This window comes from Scyliorhinus canicula, chromosome 20 (assembly GCF_902713615.1).
Source record: "Scyliorhinus canicula chromosome 20, sScyCan1.1, whole genome shotgun sequence".
Lineage (NCBI taxonomy): Eukaryota > Metazoa > Chordata > Chondrichthyes > Carcharhiniformes > Scyliorhinidae > Scyliorhinus > Scyliorhinus canicula.
This window is the reverse complement of record NC_052165.1, coordinates 97,520,695-97,530,824: the sequence shown is the minus strand read 5'-3', so window position 1 is coordinate 97,530,824 and position 10,130 is coordinate 97,520,695.

Sequence of the window (10,130 nt, the reverse complement as noted above, 5' to 3'; positions counted from 1 at the left end):
ACACTACGGGCAATTTAGCATGGCCAATCCACCTAACCCCGCACATCTTTGGACTGTGGGAGGAAACCGGAGCACCCGGAGGAAACCCATGCACACACGGGGAGGATGTGCAGACTCCGCACAGACAGTGACCCAGCCGGGAATCGAACCTGGGACCCTGGAGCTGTGAAGCATTTATGCTAACCACCATGCTACCGTGCTGACCCAAATAGAATAACAGATACCTGGGAGTGAGTTACAGAATGGAATCTAATCGGGGGGTTCGGGGTGGTTTATATATAGAATAACAGATACCCGGGAGTGAGTTACAGAATGGAATCTAATCGGGGGGTTCGGGGTGGTTTATATATAGAATAACAGATACCCGGGAGTGAGTTACAGACTGGAATCTAATCGAGGGGTTCGGGGTGGTTTATATATAAATAACAGATACCCGGGAGTGAGTTACAGACTGGAATCTAATCGAGGGGTTTGGGGTGGTTTATATATAGAATAACAGATACCCGGGAGTGTGTTACAGACTGGAATCTAATCGAGGGGTTGGGGTGGTTTATATATAGAGTAACAGATACCCGGGAGTGAGTTACAGACTGGAATCTAATCGAGGGGTTCGGGATGGTTTATATATAGAATAACAGATACACGGGAGTGAGTTACAGACGGGAATCTAATCGAGGGGTTCGGGATGGTTTATATATAGAATAACAGATACCCGGGAGTGAGTTACAGACTGGAATCTAATCGAGGGGTACGGGGTGGTTTATATATAGAATAACAGATACCCGGGAGTGAGTTACAGACTGGAATCTAATCGAGGGGTACGGGGTGGTTTATATATAGAATAACAGATACCCGGGAGTGAGTTACAGACTGGAATCTAATCAAGGTTGTTTGTGGTGGTTTATATATAGAATAACAGATACCCGGGAGTGAGTTACAGACTGGAATCTAATCGAGGGGTTTGTGGTGGTTTATATATAGAATAACAGATACCCAGGAGTGAGTTACAGACTGGAATCTAATCAAGGTTGTTTGTGGTGGTTTATATATAGAATAACAGATACCCGGGAGTGAGTTACAGACTGGAATCTAATCGAGGGGTTTGTGGTGGTTTATATATAGAATAACAGATACCCAGGAGTGAGTTACAGACTGGAATCTAATCAAGGTTGTTTGTGGTGGTTTATATATAGAATAACAGATACCCGGGAGTGAGTTACAGACTGGAATCTAATCGAGGGGTTTGTGGTGGTTTATATATAGAATAACAGATACCCGGGAGTGAGTTACAGACTGGAATCTAATCGAGGGGTTCGGGGTGGTTTATATATAGAATAACAGATACCCGGGAGTGAGTTACAGACTGGAATCTAATCGAGGGGATCGGGGTGGTTTAAATATAGAATAACAGATACCCGGGAGTGAGTTACAGACTGGAATCTAATCGAGGGGTTCAGGGTGGTTTATATACAGAATAACAGATACCCGGGAGTGAGTTACAGACTGGAATCTAATCGAGGGGTTTAGGAGAGAGAGTAAGAGACTGAGTAAAATATGAATAGTGAGGAGGGAAGCGGTGGGAGAGCGAGGAAATAAGAAAAGAGCGATAGCAAAAGAGATTGGGAGAAAGGGAAAGAAGGAAATAGAGGAAGCAACAGTAAAAAAAAGCAATGCACAGAGAGAACGAGAGATGGAGGCAGAGAATTCCATAAAGTGTACGACTAACAAGTGATTATTGTGAGAGTGACTGTCTAAAAACCGGACCAATTATCAACAACTTCATGTAGAGTCTGTAATTGGCCAGCAGGGGTCAGTATTGCTCCAGGAATGAACGGAGCTGAAATCATCACTGGGCCAATGGGGACAGGGTGTCTAATCCTGAATTAGCAGGAGCCAGTCACAGAGTAACGACTAGAATCTGATCGAGGGGTTCCGGGTGGTTTATATATAGAATAACCGATACCCGGGAGTGAGTTACAGACTGGAATCTAATTGAGGGGTTTGGGGTGGTTTATATATAGAATAACAGATACACAGGAGTGAGTTACAGACTGGAATCTAATCGAGGGGTTCGGGGTGGTTTATATATAGAATAACAGATACCCGGGAGTGAGTTACAGATGGGAATCTAATCGAGGGGTTCGGGGTGGTTTATATATAGAATAACAGATACCCGGGAGTGAGTTACAGACTGGAATCTAATCGAGGGGTTCGGGGTGGTTTATATATAGAATAACAGATACCCGGGAGTGATTTACAGACTGGAATCTAATCGAGGGGTTCCGGGTGGTTTATATATAGAATAACAGATACCCGGGAGTGAGTTACAGACTGGAATCTAATCGAGGGGTTCGGGGTGGTTTATATATAGAATAACAGATACCCGGGAGTGAGTTACAGACTGGAATCTAATCGAGGGGTTCCGGGTGGTTTATATATAGAATTACAGATACCCAGGAGGGAGTTACAGACTGGAATCTAATCGAGGGGTTCGGGGTGGTTTATATATAGAATAACCGATACCCGGGAGTGAGTTACAGACTGGAATCTAATCGAGGGGTTCAGGATGGTTTATATATAGAATAACAGATACCCGGGAGTGAGTTACAGACTGGAATCTAATCGAGGGGGTCAGTGTGGGTTATATATAGAATAACAGATACCCGGGAGTGAGTTACAGACTGGAATCTAATCGAGGGGTTCGGGGTGGTTTATATATAGAATAACAGATACCCGGGAGTGAGTTACAGACTGGAATCTAATCGAGGGGTTCGGGGTGGTTTAAATAACAGATACCCGGGAGTGTGTTACAGACTGGAATCTAATCGAGGGGTTCCTGTGGTTTATATATAGAATAACAGATACCCGGGAGTGAATTACAGACTGGAATCTAATCGAGAGGTTCGGGATGGTTTATGTATAGAATAACAGATACCCGGGAGTGAATTACAGACTGGAATCTAATCGAGAGGTTCGGGATGGTTTATGTATAGAATAACAGATACCCGGGAGTGAGATACAGACTGGAATCTAATCGAGGGGTTTGGGATGGTTTATATATAGAATAACAGATACCCGGGAGTGAGTTACAGACTGGAATCTAATCGAGTGGTTCGGGGTGGTTTATATATAGAATAACAGATACCCGGAGTGAGTTACAGACTGGAGTCTAATCGAGGGGTTCGGGGTGGTTTATATATAGAATAACAGATACCCGGGAGTGAGTTACAGACTGGAATCTAATCGAGGGGTTCAGGGTGCTTTATATATAGAATAACAGATACCCGGGAGTGAGTTACAGACTGGAATCTAATCGAGCGGTTAGGGGTGGTTTATATATAGAATAACAGATACCCGGGAGTGAGTTACAGACTGGAATCTAATCGAGGGGTTCGGGGTGGTTTATATATAGAATTACAGATACCCGGGAGTGAGTTACAGACTGGAATCTAATCGAGGGGTTCCTGGTGGTTTATATATAGAATAACAGATACCCGGGAGTGAGTTACAGACTGGAATCTAATCGAGGGGTTCAGGGATGGTTTATATATAGAATAACAGATACCTGGGAGTGAGTTACAGACTGGAATCTAATCGAGTGGTTCGGGGTGGTTTATATATAGAATAACAGATACCCAGGAGGGAGTTACAGACTGGAATCTAATCGAGGGGTTCGGGGTGGTTTATATATAGAATAACAGATACCCGGGAGTGAGTTACAGACTAGAATCTAATCGAGGGTTTGGGGTGGTTTATATATAGAATAACAGATACCCGGGAGTAAGTTACAGACTGGAATATAATCAGGGGGGTTCGGGGTGGATTATATATAGAATAACAGATACCCGGGAGTGAGTTACATACTGGAATCTAATCGAGGGGTTCGGGGTGGTTTATATATAGAATTACAGATACCCAGGAGTGAGTTACAGACTGGAATCTAATCGAGGGGTTCGGGGTGGTTTATATATAGAATAACCGATACCCGGGAGTGAGTTACAGACTGGAATCTAATCGAGGGGTTCAGGATGGTTTATATATAGAATAACAGATACCCGGGAGTGAGTTACAGACTGGAATCTAATCGAGGGGGTCAGTGTGGGTTATATATAGAATAACAGATACCCGGGAGTGAGTTACAGACTGGAATCTAATCGAGGGGTTCGGGGTGGTTTATATATAGAATAACAGATACCCGGGAGTGAGTTACAGACTGGAATCTAATCGAGGGGTTCGGGGTGGTTATATAGAATAACAGATACCCGGGAGTGTGTTACAGACTGGAATCTAATCGAGGGGTTCCTGTGGTTTATATATAGAATAACAGATACCCGGGAGTGAATTACAGACTGGAATCTAATCGAGAGGTTCGGGATGGTTTATGTATAGAATAACAGATACCCGGGAGTGAATTACAGACTGGAATCTAATCGAGAGGTTCGGGATGGTTTATGTATAGAATAACAGATACCCGGGAGTGAGATACAGACTGGAATCTAATCGAGGGGTTTGGGATGGTTTATATATAGAATAACAGATACCCGGGAGTGAGTTACAGACTGGAATCTAATCGAGTGGTTCGGGGTGGTTTATATATAGAATAACAGATACCCGGAGTGAGTTACAGACTGGAGTCTAATCGAGGGGTTCAGGGTGGTTTATATATAGAATAACAGATACCCGGGAGTGAGTTACAGACTGGAATCTAATCGAGGGGTTCAGGGTGCTTTATATATAGAATAACAGATACCCGGGAGTGAGTTACAGACTGGAGTCTAATCGAGCGGTTAGGGGTGGTTTATATATAGAATAACAGATACCCGGGAGTGAGTTACAGACTGGAATCTAATCGAGGGGTTCGGGGTTGTTTATATATAGAATTACAGATACCCGGGAGTGAGTTACAGACTGGAATCTAATCGAGGGGTTCCTGTGGTTTATATATAGAATAACAGATACCCGGGAGTGAGTTACAGACTGGAATCTAATCGAGGGGTTCAGGATGGTTTATATATAGAATAACAGATACCTGGGAGTGAGTTACAGACTGGAATCTAATCGAGTGGTTCGGGGTGGTTTATATATAGAATAACAGATACCCGGGAGTGAGTTACAGACTGGAATCTAATCGAGGGGTTTGGGGTGGTTTATATATAGAATAACAGATACCCGGGAGTGAGTTACAGACTGGAATCTAATCGAGTGGTTCGGGGTGGTTTATATATAGAATAACAGATACCCGGGAGTGAGTTACAGACTAGAATCTAATCAAGGGTTTTGGGGTGGTTTATATATAGAATAACAGATACCCGGGAGTAAGTTACAGACTGGAATATAATCAGGGGGGTTCGGGGTGGATTATATATAGAATAACAGATACCCGGAAGTGAGTTACATACTGGAATCTAATCGAGCGGTTCGGGGTGGTTTATATATAGAATAACAGATACCCGGGAGTGAGTTACAGACTGGAATCTAATCGAGGGGTTCAGGGTGGTTTATATATAGAATAACAGATACCCGGGAGTGAGTTACAGCCTGGAATCTAATCGAGGGGTTCAGGGTGGTTTATATATAACAGATACCCGGGAGTGAGTTACAGACTGGAATCTAATCGAGGGGTTCGGGGTGGTTTATATATAGAATAACAGATACCCGGGAGTGAGTTACAGACTGGAATCTAATCGAGGGGTTTGGGGTGGTTTATATATAGAATAACAGATACCCGGGAGTAAGTTACAGACTGGAATCTAATCGAGGGGTTCGGGGTGGATTATATATAGAATAACAGATACCCGGAAGTGAGTTACATACTGGAATCTAATCGAGGCGTTCGGGGTGGTTTATATATAGAATAACAGATACCCGGGAGTGAGTTACAGACTGGAATCTAATCGAGTGGTTCGGGGTGGTTTATATATAGAATAACAGATACCCGGGAGTGAGTTACAGACTGGAGTCTAATCGAGGGGTTCGGGGCGGTTTATATATAGAATAACAGATACTCAGGAGTGAGTTACAGACTGCAATCTAATCGAGGGGTTCGGGGTGGTTTATATATAGAATAACAGATACTCAGGAGTGAGTTACAGACTGCAATCTAATCGAGGGGTTCGGGGTGGTTTATATATAGAATAACAGATACCCGGGAAGTGAGTTACAGAGTGGAATCTAATCGAGGGGTTCGGCATGGTTTATATATAGAATAACAGATATCCGGGAGTGAGTTACAGACTGGAATCTAATCGAGGTGTTCGGGGTGGTTTATATATAGAATAACAGATACCCGGGAGCAGGGTAGCATGGTGGTTAGCATAAATGCGTCACAGCTCCAGGGTCCCAGGTTCGATTCCCGGCTGGGTCACTGTCTGTGTGGAGTCTGTTCGTCCTCCCCCTGTGTGCGTGGGTTTCCTCCGGGTGCTCCGGTTTCCTCCCACAGTCCAAAGATGTGCGGGTTAGGTGGATTGGCCATGCTAAATTGCCCGTAGTGTCCGAATAAAAGTAAGGTTAAGGGGGGGGGTTGTTGGGTTATGGGTATAGGGTGGATACGTGGGTTTGAGTAGGGTGATCATGGCTCGGCACAACATTGAGGGCCGAAGGGCCTGTTCTGTGCTGTACTGTTCTGTGTTCTATGTTCTATGTAACAGATACCCGGGAGTGAGTTACAGACTGGAATCTAATCGAGGGGTTCAGGGTGATTTATATATAGAATAACAGATACCCGGGAGTGAGTTACAGACTGGAATCTAATCGAGGGGTTCGGGGTGGTTTATATATAGAATAACAGATACCCAGGAGGGAGTTACAGACTGGAATTTAATCAAGGGGTTCGGGGTAGTTTATATATAGAATAACAGATTCCCGGGAAGGAGTTACAAGCTGGAATCTAATCGAGGGGTTCGGGGTGGTTTATATATAGAATAACAAATACCTGGGAGTGAATTACAGACTGGAATCTAATCGAGGGGTTCGGGATGGTTTATATATAGAATAACAGATTCCCGGGAAGGAGTTACAGACTGGAATCTAATCGAGGGGTTTGGGGTGGTTTATATATAGAATAACAGATACCCGGGAGTGAGTTACAGACTGGAGTCTAATCGAGCGGTTAGGGGTGGTTTATATGTAGAATAACAGATACCCGGGAGTGAGTTACAGACTGGAATCTAATCGAGGGGTTCCTGTGGTTTATATATAGAATTACAGATACCCGGGAGTGAGTTACAGACTGGAATCTAATCGAGGGGTTCGGGGTGGTTTATATATAGAATAACAGATACCTGGGAGTGAGTTACAGACTAGAATCTAATCGAGGGGTTCTGGATGGTTTATATATAGAATAACAGATACCCGGGAGTGAGTTACAGACTGGAATCTAATCGAGGGGTTCAGGATGGTTTATATATAGAATAACACATACCTGGGAGTGAGTTACGGACTGGAATCTAATCGAGGGGTTCGGGGTGGTTTATATATAGAATAACAGATACCCGGGAGTGAGTTACAGACTGGAATCTAATCGAGGGGTTCGGGGTGGTTTATATATAGAATAACAGATACCCGGGAGTGAGTTACAGACTGGAATCTAATCGAGGGGTTCGGGGTGGTTTATATATAGAATAACAGATACCCGGGAGTGAGTTACAGACTGGAATCTAATCGAGGGGTTTGGGGTGGTTTATATATAGAATAACAGATACCCGGGAGTGAGTTACAGACTGGAATCTAATCGAGGGGTTCGGGGTGGTTTATATATAGAATAACAGATACCTGGGAGTGAGTTACAGACTAGAATCTAATCGAGGGGTTCTGGATGGTTTATATATAGAATAACAGATACCCGGGAGTGAGTTACAGACTGGAATCTAATCGAGGGGTTCTGGATGGTTTATATATAGAATAACAGATACCCGGGAGTGAGTTACAGACTGGAATCTAATCGAGGGGTTCAGGATGGTTTATATATAGACTAACACATACCTGGGAGTGAGTTACGGACTGGAATCTAATCGAGGGGTTCGGGGTGGTTTATTTATAGAATAACAGATACCCGGGAGTGAGTTACAGACTGGAATCTAATCGAGGGGATCGGGATGGTTTATATATAGAATAATAGATACCCGGGAGTGAGATACAGACTGGAATCTAATCGAGGGGATCGGGATGGTTTATATATAGAATAACCGATACCCGGGAGTGAGTTCCAGACTGGAATCTAATCGAGGGGTTCGGTGCAGTTTATATATAGAATAACAGATACCCGGGAGTGAGTTACAGACTGGAATCTAATCGAGTGGTTTGGGGTGGTTTATATATAGAATAACAGATACCCGGGAGTGAGTTACAGACTGGAATCTAATCGAGGGGTTCGGGGTGGTTTATATATAGAATAACAGATACCCGGGAGTGAGTTACAGACTGGAATCTAATCGAGGGGTTCGGGGTGGTTTATATAAGAATAACAGATACCCGGGAGTGAGTTACAGACTGGAATCTAATCGAGGGGTTTGGGGTGGTTTATATATAGAATAACAGATACCCGGGAGTGAGTTACAGACTGGAATCTAATCGAGGGGTTCGGGGTGGTTTATATATAGAATAACAGATACCCGGGAGTGAGTTACAGACTGGAATCTAATCGAGGGGTTCGGGGTGGTTTATATATAGAATAACAGATACCCGGGAGTGAGTTACAGACTGGAATCTAATCGAGGGGTTCGGGATGGTTTATATATAGAATAACAGATACCCGGGAGTGAGTTACAGACTGGAATCTAATCGAGGGGTTCGGGGTGGTTTATATATAGAATAACAGATACCCGGGAGTGAGTTACAGACTGGAATCTAATCGAGGGGTTTAGGAGAGAGAGTAAGAGAGTGAGTAAAATATGAATAGCGAGGAGTGAAGCGGTGGGAGAGCGAGGAAATAAGAAAAGAGCGATAGCAAAAGTGATTGGGAGAAAGGGAAAGAAGGAAATTGAGGAAGCAACAGTAAAAAAAAGCAATGGACAGAGAGAACGAGAGATGGAGGCAGAGAATTCCATAAAGTGTACGACTGACAAGTGATTATTGTGAGAGTGACTGTCTCAAAACCGGATCAATTATCAACAACTTCATGTAGAGTCTGTAATTGGCCAGCAGGGGTCAGTATTGCTCCAGGAATGAACGGAGCTGAGATCATCACTGGGCCAATGGGGACAGGGTGTCTAATCCTGAATTAGCAGGAGCCAGTCACAGAGTAACGACTAGAATCTGATAGAGGGGTTCCGGGTGGTTTATATATAGAATAACAGATACCCGGGAGTGAGTTACAGACTGGAATCTAATCGAGGGGTTCGGGGTGGTTTATATATAGAATAACAGATACCCGGGAGTGAGTTACAGACTGGAATCTAATCGAGGGGTTTGGGGTGGTTTATATATAGAATAACAGATACCCGGGAGTAAGTTAAGACTGGAATCTAATCGAGGGGTTCGGGATGGTTTATATATAGAATAACAGATACCCGGGAGTGAGTTACAGAGTGGAATCTAATCGAGGGGTTTGTGGTGGTTTATATATAGAATAACAGATACCCGGGAGTGAGTTACAGACTGGAATCTAATCGAGGGGTTTGTGGTGGTTTATATATAGAATAACAGATACCCGGGAGTAAGTTACAGACTGGAATCTAATCAAGGGGTTCGGGGTGGTTTATATATAGAATAACAGATACCCGGGAGTAAGTTACAGACTGGAATCTAACCAAGGGGTTCGGGGTGGTTTATATATAGAATAACAGATACCCGGGAGTGAGTTACAGACTGGAATCTAATCGAGGGGTTCGGGGTGGTTTATATATAGAATAACAGGTACCTGGGAGTGAGTTACAGACTGGAATCTAATCGAGTCGTTCGGGGAGGTTTATATATAGAATAACAGATACCCGGGAGTGAGTTACAGACTGGAATCTAATCGAGGGGTTCGGGGTGGTTTATATATAGAATAACAGATACCCGGGAGTGAGTTTCAGGCTGGAATCTAATCGAGGGGTTCGGGGTGGTTTATATATAGAATAACAGATACCCGGGAGTGAGTTACAGGCTGGAATCTAATCGAGGGGTTCGGGGTGGTTTATATATAGAATAAA